General features: G+C 41.5%; 1 protein-coding gene across 1 annotated transcript in view; it reads right to left on the bottom strand.

Annotated features, from left to right (window-relative positions):
- Positions 1-681: 681 nt before the first annotated feature.
- The window catches only part of LOC147263935 (putative G protein-coupled receptor 85), a 47073-nt gene continuing 34706 nt past the window's right edge, over positions 682-13048 (bottom strand). The window contains exon 3 of the transcript XR_015112643.1: positions 682-842. The gene's annotated coding sequence lies outside the window, so the exon portion shown is untranslated. The remainder of the gene's footprint in view (positions 843-13048) is intronic.

Below are 13048 nucleotides of genomic sequence, written 5' to 3'. Positions count from 1 at the left end.
TGCCAACTTAGCAAAGGGCTACCTTGCTATAAGCCGTTACCTCTGCCCCTAACAAGAGGGTATTTTCAATCACTGGGGACAGTGAAACCGCCAGCAGTTCTGCACTAACTGCAGACAATGTCGACAAATTAATATTTCTGTTAAAAAATATGAAGGATGAATAGAGCAGAACAGGGCTACATGATGGAACTGTTAGTGCTGCACTTTACATTTTGACGTTTGTTAATCTGAGCTACCTCAAACTCTGAGGAATTTAGTTTTATAATATTTTATGTATTTTTATTTGAGAACATTTTATTTGAAAGCTTATTTTTTAGATATTTTGTTAATTTGATAATTTTATTTAAATTACCGACCTCAAAACCAAGGTATGTATCGAACCGTGATCTCTTTGTATCTTTGCACCCCTAACAAACATACATGAAAAGTTTGCAAAAAAGTTTTGACTACCCCAAAAATGCAAAGGTTATAAAAAAATGTTGCAGTTCAAACAGAGATTGCTGTGCAGTGCTGTAGTAACACAGGATTCTCCAGTGCTCCAGGCTTTTCATTAAATAAAGCTGGCGCTCTCAGAATAGGACCTTAGATGTTGCAACAGGTGGCTGATGGACCAAACAGTCGGCTGATGGACCAAACAGGCAGACACGGGTTAGCTCGAAAACACGATTTATTCAAGGCACTGAGGGGTGAATGGCAGAGGGAGTGTGGGGGCTGCTGGTGGTTCAGCGGGGTAACTGACGGTGGTGACAGACGGAGGAGGAGGTCCAGGATGAGGCCCAGGGAGGATTGAGGTCAAGGAGGGAGAGGGTCCTTTTGGCTGCTAACTGGCACGGCCAGGGATTCTGGGGAGGTAGGAGAGCAGAGCGAAGACGTGAGACAGGAAGCACAGGAGATCAAAACTCGAGGTAGCAAGTGATAAAAAAAAACAATACTCGAGGGGCCTGACACAGACACCACATGGTAGACTGTAAAGATCTGGTGGGGAGTGGGTGGAGAACCGGAGCATTTAAGCTGGACAGTGATGAGTTGATGAGTAGCAGGTGTGCCAGTCAGCAGCTGCCACCATTGGGACCCGCCCCTGAGGAGGAAGGAGGAAACGCACACAAGGAGGGAAGGGGGCACTGGGGGAAGACCAAGGTGGGTGTAACATCAGATGTGTAAAAAAATAGTTCAATGGACTCTTTAACACAGGTAAAATCCAAAGAAACAGTCCAAAGCAAACAAATCCATGTGTGTATCTGGGCAAAAGTTGGTCCAATCAAAATTAAACTTTACCTTTAAATTTTACTTTTCTACATTTTATTCCTGTACCCCTGAACAGCTTTACCAAATTTGTTGGTGGTAGGAGCCACTGTGGCACAAAATTGCACCTAGATTTTTTTGTTGTTCATGTTTGGATTGAAATTGGCAAATATTGTATATACGCTGTCAATGAAAACTTATCAGAATAATTTTGATAACCAACTGCAATGGTGCAGTCCAAATGGGAAGACATGCCTATCTTGGCGTTGCACAAAAATGAATGACTTACTTTACCAAACTCACTTGCCAATTTTGGAAAAACAAATTCCACACCTAATGCATTTGCATTGAAAAGGATAAGTTATTGAAAGTATTTTGATAAAATGAACGACCAAACATTATGAACACATTTTTGAATACCACACAAGAAGTATGGAGTTTCTCTAAAACAAACAGTCATATGAAAAAAAAAATGAAAAGAGGCTGAGTTGTTTCTGACATTTGGATGAGTCTTTGTAAAATGGGAGGTCCAATTTACATCATATCCATTCCATTATCACCAGGTTTTGACTTGGCAGGACTTGTTTTTTTGTGTTTTTCACACTTCATTAAAAAATAACAATCAAAGTTAATAAAGATGTGGTAAAAAAAGATACTAGGTTGCCTCTGGTTTTATCTATGATAAAAATACACATTGTAAAATAAGGAATCAATTTATGAAAGTGATCAGAGTAAAAAAAAAGGCAAAAAATTGATAGAGCGCAGCATGACAGTAAGAAATGGTGGACGGTGATGAATGAAATAATAGGCAGGTGTACCAGTAATTCTGCATCCTTCACTGAAACTGATAATCGTGTATTTATTACTAAGCCTAAGGATATGTCAAACTACCTTCATAATTATTTCGTGGATAAAGCTGAAAAATGAAGGGGGCGCTTATGCGCAAATGTAAACAACGAATCATGTAAGCTCACTGATGATCTCATAATGAGCGGCAAACATTGTACTTCTGAGTTCAATTTGGTTGAAATCAAGGAGGTTGAAAAAAATATTCCGGTCCATGTTTCGAGACAACTCTGCTGGCACAGATTTTTTTGATGGTAAATAATTCAGAATAGCTGTTGATTATATAGCTCTTCCTGTTTGTCATATATTTAATCCCTGTCAGTCAAATGGAACCTGTCCAAAGCACTGGAAACAGGGAAAAATCATTCCCATACCAAAAGATCCCGCATCTACATTCAGTGGTCCTAACTGTAGACCACCGTAGACCTATGACAATCCTAGTTGTGCACAACATGCACCCAGACAGGGTCATTCCATTTGTACAGTCTTGGTAAAAATGACCGATGATTGGTTAAGGGGGACTGACAATTCAATGTTACTTGGTGCTGTTATGTTGGACTTCAGCGCTGCTTTTGTCCTTATTGACCTCACATTGTTGATTGAAAAACTAACACACTGTGGTTTTGGACCTACAGCAGTCTCTTGGTTTGAGAATTACTTATCATTAAGAACTCAGCGGGTTCTCTTAAATGGTACTCTGTCCACTAGCATTAATATTGATTGTGGTTTACCGCAAGGAGGTTGTTTGGGTCCACATATTTTCAATTCTTACAAATGATCTCCCTCTTTATTCAAAAATCCACTTTGGTTTCATGTGTCGACGACTCTACTCTGTATTGTTCTGCATCTACATGTTGTAAACTTAAGTCTGTTCTGTCACAAGATGCAGTGGTGAAGTGGGTTACAGCAAATAGACTTGTTTTAAACATATTAAAAACTGTGAGCACTGTCTTTGGATCATGGCATAGTCTTGCCACTGAGCCTACGTTTGATTTGCAGATTTCTGGACAGCCAGTCAAGCAGGAGAGAAAGATAAAGCTTCTAGGACTTTCCATTTGTAACACTGTCCTGTACTGATCATGTTGGGCTGACAGCTGCTAAGATGAGTAGAACTATTGCTGTAGTCCAGAAATGTGCCATCTTATCAGCTGCTCTATGGAGAAAAGGTGTTCAGACAGACGTATTATGCCATCTTGACGACTGTTCTGTAATTTGGGCCTCCACCTCTAAACCTGACCTAAGCATACTTCATATTTTACAAAACAGGCTGCAAACTTGCCCTTGCTGGCTCCTACAGATCAAACGTTGACTGGATGCATTCTAATCAGAATTGGCTTAAAGTTCATGATCCATTAGGTCCTTGATATTTATGAAGAATGTAATTTCCTCTCATGTTCCAAGAGTTTTCTCCAATGAAATTGATTTCTGCTCTGAAGTGCATTCGTACGGTACTAAAGCCGCAACAGCAGGACGAGTTCTACTACCACACTGTAGAACGAGTGCAACGAAGCCTTTGAATAGGAAACTTTTAGAATATGTTTACAAGTGTATCGGGTGCAATTCTTTCTTTTTTTTTAATCTATTTAAGAGGAACATCACACCTCAGTTTTCATTATGTATAGAAATACACAATGTACATACGCTCAGTGAGAAGTTAGCAAGAATGGTTATTTGCATCCCTAGTCACTCAGGAGGTACATCCAGCCATCAATCATAAACCCTTTATCCTGTTAAGGATTGTAGGGGGACTCCATTTTTTAATTCCGCCTCATAACATGCCATCTCAAGTTCAATAATCAAATTTACCGGAAGGGACCTTATTTAAAAGCTTTTCTAGTCATGCAGGAAGAGTTTGCTAATCCCATTCTCAGTTTTGCATTTTTAAATTCCTCAAATGGGTGATTTACACTGCGTTGTCTTTATTACTCTAAAAGCTGGGAGTGAGTGAGGAGCTATGACAGAAGAGAAGAAGGACAATAATGCATGAGGATCTTAAACTGCCGAAGGCTCAGGGCAACACTCTCCAGTGTTGTAGCACACTGAAGCAGGCAAAACTAACAAATGACTCCCTGGATACATAAGCCAGACCTCTTAGCTGTGAAAGCCTGAAATCCCACCCACCACAGCTATGATGGTCTCGTCTAGCGTAAGCAACAATGAGGGCTGTATCACCGCTGCAGGCTGTCCTTGGCTACGCCATCATGGTGAACCACAACACGTTCACATAGAGAATGGCAACCCTTTCTTGTCACATATTTATAGCATATCCATCCATTACAGAGGGTGTGACAGCACTAATTGGAGGATACCTGTTTGTTTGTTCTGTGATAATAGAGGTGAACTGAAAAGGAAGCGGGTGGAGGTAAAAAATGAGAGGATGAGAGCAGTTGAGACAAAAGCATGTGTCACAGTCACTGTCTGTTGACTGTGATAAGCATGTTGAGGTGCAGCCCTCACTGCTCCCTGAAAAAAGCCCGAAACATAAAGAATGCAAAATTTCTGCTCTTTTGCTTTTTCTTCTCTGCCGTGATATTTTTACATCCAGGCTTGTTTGCCATATTTGTAGTAAAAAAAAGCTAAAAAAATTTTCAGGTTCCTCTGTGCTTGATTTTTTTCTTGAGAACGTTTTACTTTTTCTCCCTCCATTTAACACACATATAAATGTTCTTTCTACTTCATAAACAGGCTCAAAATTGACTTTTGATGCAACAAAACAACAATGATAGGCGTAAGAAGAGAAACAGAAAAGTTCTGTTCAGGAGCAGATGTTTTTTTCAATCTCCCACATAGGGGGCAGTAATGCTATATGGGTTTGTTGCAACTCGCCAAAAAAATTGAAAGGAAGAGGGAGAAAGATGAAGGATCTTGATGAACATATTGGTCATAGTCACTAAATAAAAAGAACAACAGAGTCATGTAAGGGACACTTGAACACAAAGTGGTGTCTTGTCTAGTTAAGAATGTGTTGTCTATGCTGTGTCAGAGCAGTAGCATCAAGTGAGTGACGACATGGATGAAGCTAATACTGAAGGAAAAGCAGAAAAAATACATGATGTACATTTAAGAGCCTGCATTTCTTTTCTTTGAGTAATTGATTGAATCAGAGATTCAAATTTTGCCAGAGTCTTGAATGATGAATGTGCACTTTTGCCAGTTCTGTACAGTATATGCACATCCCTTTTTTAAAATGTAGGCAATACATTTTTGTGTGTGTGTGTGTGTGTGTGTGAATCACTTTTTACTATTGGACTGTCAAGTGAATTAAAAAATGTATCCAGTTACTTACTTGTTTTGTATTTCATTATTTTATCAAAATGAATGACAATTTTGGCCGTGGCAAGCATTTGATAATCTTCTGTTCAAACTGATTTTGGTAAATGCGTATGTCACGCTTTTACTGTGAATTTCTTTTTTTCCTTAAGCAGACTAGTTGCTATCTGTAATCATCCATCCATCAAACAACCATTCACACCTACGGTCAATTTAGAGTATCCAATCAGCCTCGTCCCCAATTGCATGTCTTTGGACTGTGGGAGGAAGCTGGAGTACCAGAGAGAACCCACACAGGAACAGGGAGAACATGCAGACTCCACACAGAAAGATCCCACGCCCGAGCCGGGACTCGAACCCGGAACCTCCTTGCTGTGAGGCAACAGTGCTGACCACTGCATCACCGTGCAGTCCATCTGTGATCAATTTATTGAAATAAAGCACTGTTTTCCAACCACACTGTTTATGCAAAATTATGTGATTATGAGCATCTTTGATGGTGGCTCACAGACTGCTCTAAAAGGGCCATTAAAAAAAAGTAATGACTGAATTTAAGATGACTCATCTAAAATTTGGTAAACTATGGGGAATTGGTCATAAATAGTTATGAACTTGTGTGTGTATTCATCCTCCTTCATGGCTACAGTTGAATGTCATCTCAGTCACATCTAGTTTTAGGCTTCCTATTTGCTTTAGTGCTGGCCAGTGCCCTGGGGGCTGAGGAGGAGGAAATAGCTCAGCACGCTGAGGCAAAGTTCAGCAGAACAAAAGACATTTCGGTTTAAGTGACGCAGTGAAACTCTCCTGGCTCTGCAGCATTATGTATACCACCACACAGCTACAAGGCATACAGCTGCTTGCTAGTAGACCACTGTTCTGATAAATGGAGATAGAAAGGAGAGGGAAGAATTTCCGAAATTTTTTTTTTTAAAAAACCCATTAGCAATGGGGTTCATAGATGGTTCATGTCCAGAAAATTAGAGTAAAGTCTAAGACAGCACTAGAGGCCATGAGCGCCTAAATGTATTGTCAATATTAGTGAGGGGCTGCACGGTGGTGCAGTGGTCAGCACTGTCGCCTCACAGCAAGAAGGTTCTGAGTTTGAGTCCTGGCTCAGGCACGGGATCTTTCTGTGTGGAGTCTCCATGTTCTCCCTGTTCCTGTGCGGGTTCTCTCTGGTACTCCAGCTGTGTGAATGGTTGTTTGTCTCTGTATGTTGGCCCTGCGATGGACTGGCAACCTGTCCAGGGTGAACCCCGCCTCTCGCCTGTAGAAGCTGGGATAGGCTCCAGCCCCCCCACGACCCTTAATAGAAAGGAATAAGCGGAAGACGATGAATGAATGAATGAATATTAGTGAGCAGGATGGAAATGGTGCCAAATTAATATCCCCCCCCCCCACACACACACACACACACATACATGGAATTATTATTTTATTTTTGGTATGTCAGAGATAAAATTAAATGCAATCTGACAGAAAGAACATTCAAATGGTTTATTATATTGGTTATAAACAAGTGTGTTCCTTTCTTGTACCTTTCTCCTGCCATTTGTTTGAATTGCTGTCCAAGCAAATGACACCATAAATGACTCATCCACTAAGGGTTAGGTTCTGAATCCTGACCAGTCACATACCTTGCGGGTGAGTGTGTGTGTGTGTGTGTGTGTGTGTGTGTGTGTGTGTGTGTGTGTGTGTGTTCGTGAATGTTTATACGTGGGTGGCTGCCTTCACCTCGATGTGATTTGTGTGTTATTGATGTTGTGTGTGTGAGCAGTCAGTCGTGTTGTTGTAAACATTTATTCCCCGTCGTGCTTAGGCATCATTAGGGAACAGCAGTGGCAGACAGTGCAGCTTCGAATGCAAATGAAGCTCAACAGCAAAATTTTAGAGGAAATTATTAAAGGAGGTTTTACGTCTGATGTCGGGAATGTAAAGGGTCCTATTTGTTGGTGTGGTAACAGTGTGAGATCAGGATAAGCACCATCATTATTATAAACCTTAAACAGTTAAGTAGAGGAAACATATCAGTTGCACGCATCATATGATAAAGAAGTAACTACATGAAATGAAATGATCTCAAGAAACTGTGAGATACACAAACAGTCCTTCTGATGCCATGTGGTGTGAATTTTTTCTGATTGTGCTCCTCCATCAATCAATCAATACTGTTGCCATTTTCCAATGTAGCTGAAAAAAATGTGGTGAAGATTGGTAGGGATAAACAGTAAAAAAAATACTGTTTCTGTGATTTTTGTGTCAATTAAAAGTGACAGGACTGATGCACCTCTCACTACTGATATGGTAACGGCAAACAAAATATATAGCTGCAAGCGGCAAGATACAGTTGCCATGGAAACTTGATTGGATCAAGTGTAGCTATAAGATAACAAATTTCATGTCAACAGGTAAAAGGTTGGTATGACAAATAAACTTATATTTGTCCATGATTTGGTTGGACAAGCAAGTTTGAGAAACCTATTATTCTTTTATTTTTCCAATACCTCATGCAGGCTCTATATAACTTGTTTTGGTGTGAAGGCATCATAGAGTTTCATTGGCTAAGATGAATGAACTGCTTTGAAAATCGAAGTCTTTATGATTTTGTGAAAATTGGTCTGAGGATCATTTGTACAATTTTTCTACTAGATTAGAAGAAATATATGGCCTGTGAATAATGTTTCATTAAATCCAATATGGAGAAGGAAAAAAAAAACAAAACTCCATACAAGATATCTCCCAACACGAACAGGATATCCATCTGATTGAAATTAAATTTCAGTCCAGCCTGAGTAATTAGTCATAGCATAATTTAAATGGTTACTGTGGGGAAGCTGCAGGATTTGTTTACATGTGTAATGTGGAGCACTGCAGTCAAGAGTACGCCAAACAGAGAAAGTCAACTAACTTTTTGTGTTTTAAAAAAGAGATACAGTTGTAATTTAGTGTATTTCCTGAGCTAAATTAAAATGTAGCTACTTCCTGTATGTGTCCTAGCTTGCCGTACCTGCTGTCTTTAATGAGTGTTGTCAGCCTGCTGCTACACCTTGTATTCTTTACATGACCTGAAGATTTTGTGTTTTTCGTCAGACAAATACATGTCAAGTTGATTGTTTTCTTCGCACCAGCTGACATCTATGTTTGAGCCCCACTGCCTTAAAAAAAGACATGCAGCATTGTAGCATTTCTGCCTTTCAGCATTGCCTTAATATTTTTCAACTCGTTTTTAAATAAGTCTACTAATGTATTTGAGTCCAAGAGACCATTCCTTATCCATAGAATCCTGCATCATGCCTAGTGTGTTTAAGAAGCTCCTCTATCAGTTAGTTTTGGATGTGGTACTTTTTTTTTTAATTCAATGGTGGCACGTTGGTGCAGTGGTTAACACTGTCATCCCACGGCAAGGTTCCGGGTTCGAGGGCCGGCTCGGCTGTCGAGTTTGAATGTTCTCCCTGTGCCTGCGTGGGTTCTCTCCTGGTACTCCAGCTTCCTCCCACAGTCCGAAGCCATGCAAATGGGGACCAGGCTGATTGATACTCTAAATTGACTGTAGGCATGGCTGTGAGTGTTAACGGTTATCTCTCTGTATATGTTGGCCCTGCGATCGTTTGGCGTCCCATCCAGGGTGAACCCTGCCTCACGCCCCGAAAGCTGCTGGGATAGGCTCCAGCCCTCCCACCCCCCCAACAGGATAAGAGGAAGGAAATGGATGGATTGGATGGATTTATTTTATTGTGTTTTGAAAGACCTTGGACAAAGAGTATAGACGCCCAAGTCATCAAACTCTTCTTCCATTTTGAACTGAATGGGAACATCATAGAATAACTTCTACAGAAAAAAGTGAGATGACCAAGTAAAGAAGTGTGGCATCAGTAAGTTCCTGGAAAAGTTAGCTCATATTTTCCCATTTATCCTTTAAGTTTTGCAGTCTGAAATAACAGAAAACCCTGAATTAAGTCCCTCGCAGGGCTCCAGAGGGGATTCCATAGTCCTATAGGGGCATTTCAACCCACACGTGTGCAACCACAGAATCACTTGGAGTGGCACGATTGGAAGGAATGGTCTCCCTGATCTAACTCCAAATGGTGTTTTTTTTTTTTTTATTGGATCTCTGTACAAGTCATGTATTGTCCATAAAAACCACAATATTTGAAGATAAGGATGTTCATGAGTGTACTTGGTACCAGAGCACCCTTGGGTGAAGGTCGATGATCAATTTCATTATTGTCTCATCAGACCTGAGGAAATATGTCTTGGACACTGGGGTTAAGAAAGGGGCTGAGTGGTGCGGGTGACTGGGAATGTCTGAAGGAGGTACCTGTTTGAATGGCCTTCAACTCTCCCCTCGGGAAGAGCTTTTCTGGCATGCAACCAGAGCAAGCAAGATTCAAAGCTTCTGTTGCCTAAGCTGCAGCTTGGAGCTGTGGCCTTGGGGTCCTAGGGACTTTGATGGGTGGATACCAGTGGTAAGGGAGGCAGTCTGACTGAAGAAGGAGGCCTTTCAGGGTAAGTTATCCTAAGGGACTCCGGAGAAAGTTGCTTGCTACCACTAGGCCCAGGACACTGTGGCCTTGGTTACCACCAAAGAGCTTAAAGACTGCTAGAACTACTCAGGAAGTGGTGTCACTGTCCCAGCATGTCTTCAGGTGCGCTGCTTTGGTGCTGTAGATGTGAGAGGGGCTAAGTTGCCAAAGGCACCCAACCAGCTGCTCATGCTTCATAGGACATTTGCTTGCCTAGGGCCCAATGAGATTCTAGCCATTGACTATACTCTCTTGGAACCCACTTGAGATGGGTTGGAGAATGTCTTTGTCATGACTGATTTGCTCAGTAAGTAGATTTAGGTTCTGGCAGCAGATTGGTTATCAAAGTTTGGAGGTCCCAGCCTGCATACATTCAAACCAGGGCCAAAACTTTGTGAGCCCCATGATTCAGCAGCTCTGCAGCTCTATGGCATCCAGAAATCCTGCATGATTTCATAACATCCAGCTGGAAACGGCCAATGTGAACAGTTTAATTGGGCCAAGTTGCTGCATACTCTCCCTGCCCACAGAAGGGGGACTAAAACTGTTGTCTTCTACAGGTCCTGTTTTCATATAACACCACTCCCAATAAGGCTACTGGTGACACCCCATTTTTTCTGATGTTTGGGCAGGAATCGTGGCTCCCAGCTGACTTCCTGGTGGGTTGAGTTCGGGATCTGTTGGTGGCAGCAGAGCACAGAAAGAGGAATCATGATCAGCATGTCCGAGAGTCCCCTCTGGAAGAGAGCCAGTAAGTGCTGTTGAGGGATTTTTATGCGAAAGGGCGTCATAAAATAAAAGATGTTGGAGTGCTGTAGTCTATAAAGTTATTCAAGTGCCAAAGAAGGGAGGCTTAGTATACAAATTTGCACCTGCAGATGACCAGACCAAGGCCGAACAAGTGCACTGTACACTGTTAAAGGCAGGGGGTTGAGATAATTCCCTGGGGAATGCCCTGCGCCCTTTTTCGTTCTCTCCTTTCATGTGAGTCTTGACACAAGAAGCGCCTTATGAGACCCCCTCACAAACTATGACAGTGTGACAGACTCCCGCCCAGTGGCTCCCACTTTCAGTCCCAGTCCCCACTGGGCCAGATCTTGCAGTGGTTCCTGCTGCTGTGATGGTGGATTTTCCATTTGCCCATCGGACTGTGCAACCAGTCACCTCCCTTGACATCACTGAAGGGACGATATGAATGCAGGTCAGCACTCCAAAGTTCATCATCTCCCAAGATCCATGGGAGAACTGGCACATGGGAGTCTGAACTGTAGTCCTGTGTCTAATGCTGTCTCTGTTCTTTTAGAACCTGGAACAATGTTTGGCATTTGGCCTTGACTGAGTAATCATTGGGGTGATGATACAAAAAGGAGGGTCCAGATTATGGCAGGAGGGCCAGTTTGGTCTTGCTCCTGGACATGGAACCCTGTATATTTCTTGGTTGCTGCACTTTTATCCTCTTGCCACCTGAGATACAGGTACAGTATGTTAGTGATGACTATCTGTGGCAAGAAAGTGTCGGCAGCTTGTTTGCAAACATCAGTTTTTAATTTATAAATGCTACCTTAAGCAGTCCTGTTACGAAGTGTGTGCAGCATGCAGATGCCCGCTGATTTTTGCTGCTGTTTGAGCAGAAGATTGCTTCTTCCCTCAAGTGATTTCAGTTGCAACTGATCTGTATGTGTGCCTCAGAGTAGGTTTTGCTACTCAGCCGCATCAGTCAGAACGTAGTTAGTTCTTCTTTTTTTTTAATAATCAACTTCAGGTGGAATGATCTGACTGGTGGGATATCAAGTCAGAGAGCACCAGAAATACTTCTGCTTTGCTTGGCTTTACCCTGTTTGGCCTTGTGTTGCCTTTACTGCTGCGCATTCCTGCTCCACTCTGCCTTGCTGCCATCTCACCTGGCTGCCTCGCAGCTTGATTTTAAGTCTGCACGCCCTTGACACAAACTGACCAGCCATCGTTCATATCAGCGGATCTGTATTTTAATGTTTGAACGGTTTGTGGGGTTAACTCCCCTTGAGTTCTTTGATTGTTCACGATCTAGGGTGGGACGTTTGATTTTGTTTAATTTATTTAGCTTTTTCAGTTATTTGGATTAGTGAATTTTTCAATAATTATTTTTTGGGGGGAATTGTTGTATATTCCTTTCATTGGCTTGTTTTATTTTAATTGAAAATTTTGTTTATATCATTTAATTTAGTTTCTGGTTTAGCTGCATAGGGATTTGCCTAATCCCTGCAACTGGCCTACTGTGGGTTGAATTATTATATTTTTTTCATTTTCTATTCTTTGTTTCATTGATATTCTTTTTTGAGTAAATTGTTTTCCTTTATTGCTTAGATTTTGTTGCTATTTGTGTTCTTTTGTTTTCTCCCCACTGGTTTCATCTCCTGTCCATTCAGTTGCAGAGAGCCAAATGTGGTGATGCTAGTGTCTGGGTGGGAGTCTCCCCTCCTTCTTGTGTGCTGAGCTGCTCTTGGTTGTGAGTTCCTTCACCGAAGTTTGTGTGGTTATCACGTGTGATTTAATTATTTTAGTTAATTTATTTATTTTACAAAATTTCATTGGATTCCTCATCTTGTAACAACTCATCTCCACTGGTAAGCTTCATTTCTGATAAGGATCCCCCTCCCTTCTGTCACTGTATGAATGCGGGCTTTATAGGGTTTTCATTAATATTAATAAATTACATATTATTTTTAAAACTGGAACCACATCTCCTGTCCCTCAGTGGGATCAACCCGTGTGCCTTGCTTTGATTATCATCCCTTTAACAATTCCCTGGGTGAAATTCCCAGGATGGCCCTAACCCAAAAGAAAAGGATTTAATTCCTCTTACCACTTGTGGTTATATGCTGCCATGTAGTCTGCGGTTGTCAGGGCAGGTCATACCCAAGGAGCATCTCAACAGATGGTCTGCCTGTTTTGAAATGTGCTCGTGGACTTTTTCTCCAGTTGAAAAGAAATTGCAAAATAAAATTAAAATCAATTTTTAAAAAGAATTCCACCTTGTCAGATACAGCAGGGCTGTGATAATTACCTTATCTGCATCGAACCGCTCCGCTCACCTTCCAGTTGATTGATTGATTGATTCACAAATACTCACAGGTACGCTTGACCTAATTTCTCTGTTGTTTGCGTTCTTGAGCAAGCGCTTTCTCGCT

Source organism: Aulostomus chinensis, chromosome 4 (assembly GCF_037954235.1).
Source record: "Aulostomus chinensis isolate RoL2024-O1b breed Wild chromosome 4, RoL_Achi_v1.0, whole genome shotgun sequence".
NCBI classification, from domain to species: Eukaryota; Metazoa; Chordata; class Actinopteri; order Syngnathiformes; family Aulostomidae; genus Aulostomus; species Aulostomus chinensis.
The sequence above is the reverse complement of the archived record's forward strand: the minus strand, read 5'-3'. Positions and strand labels throughout refer to the sequence as shown.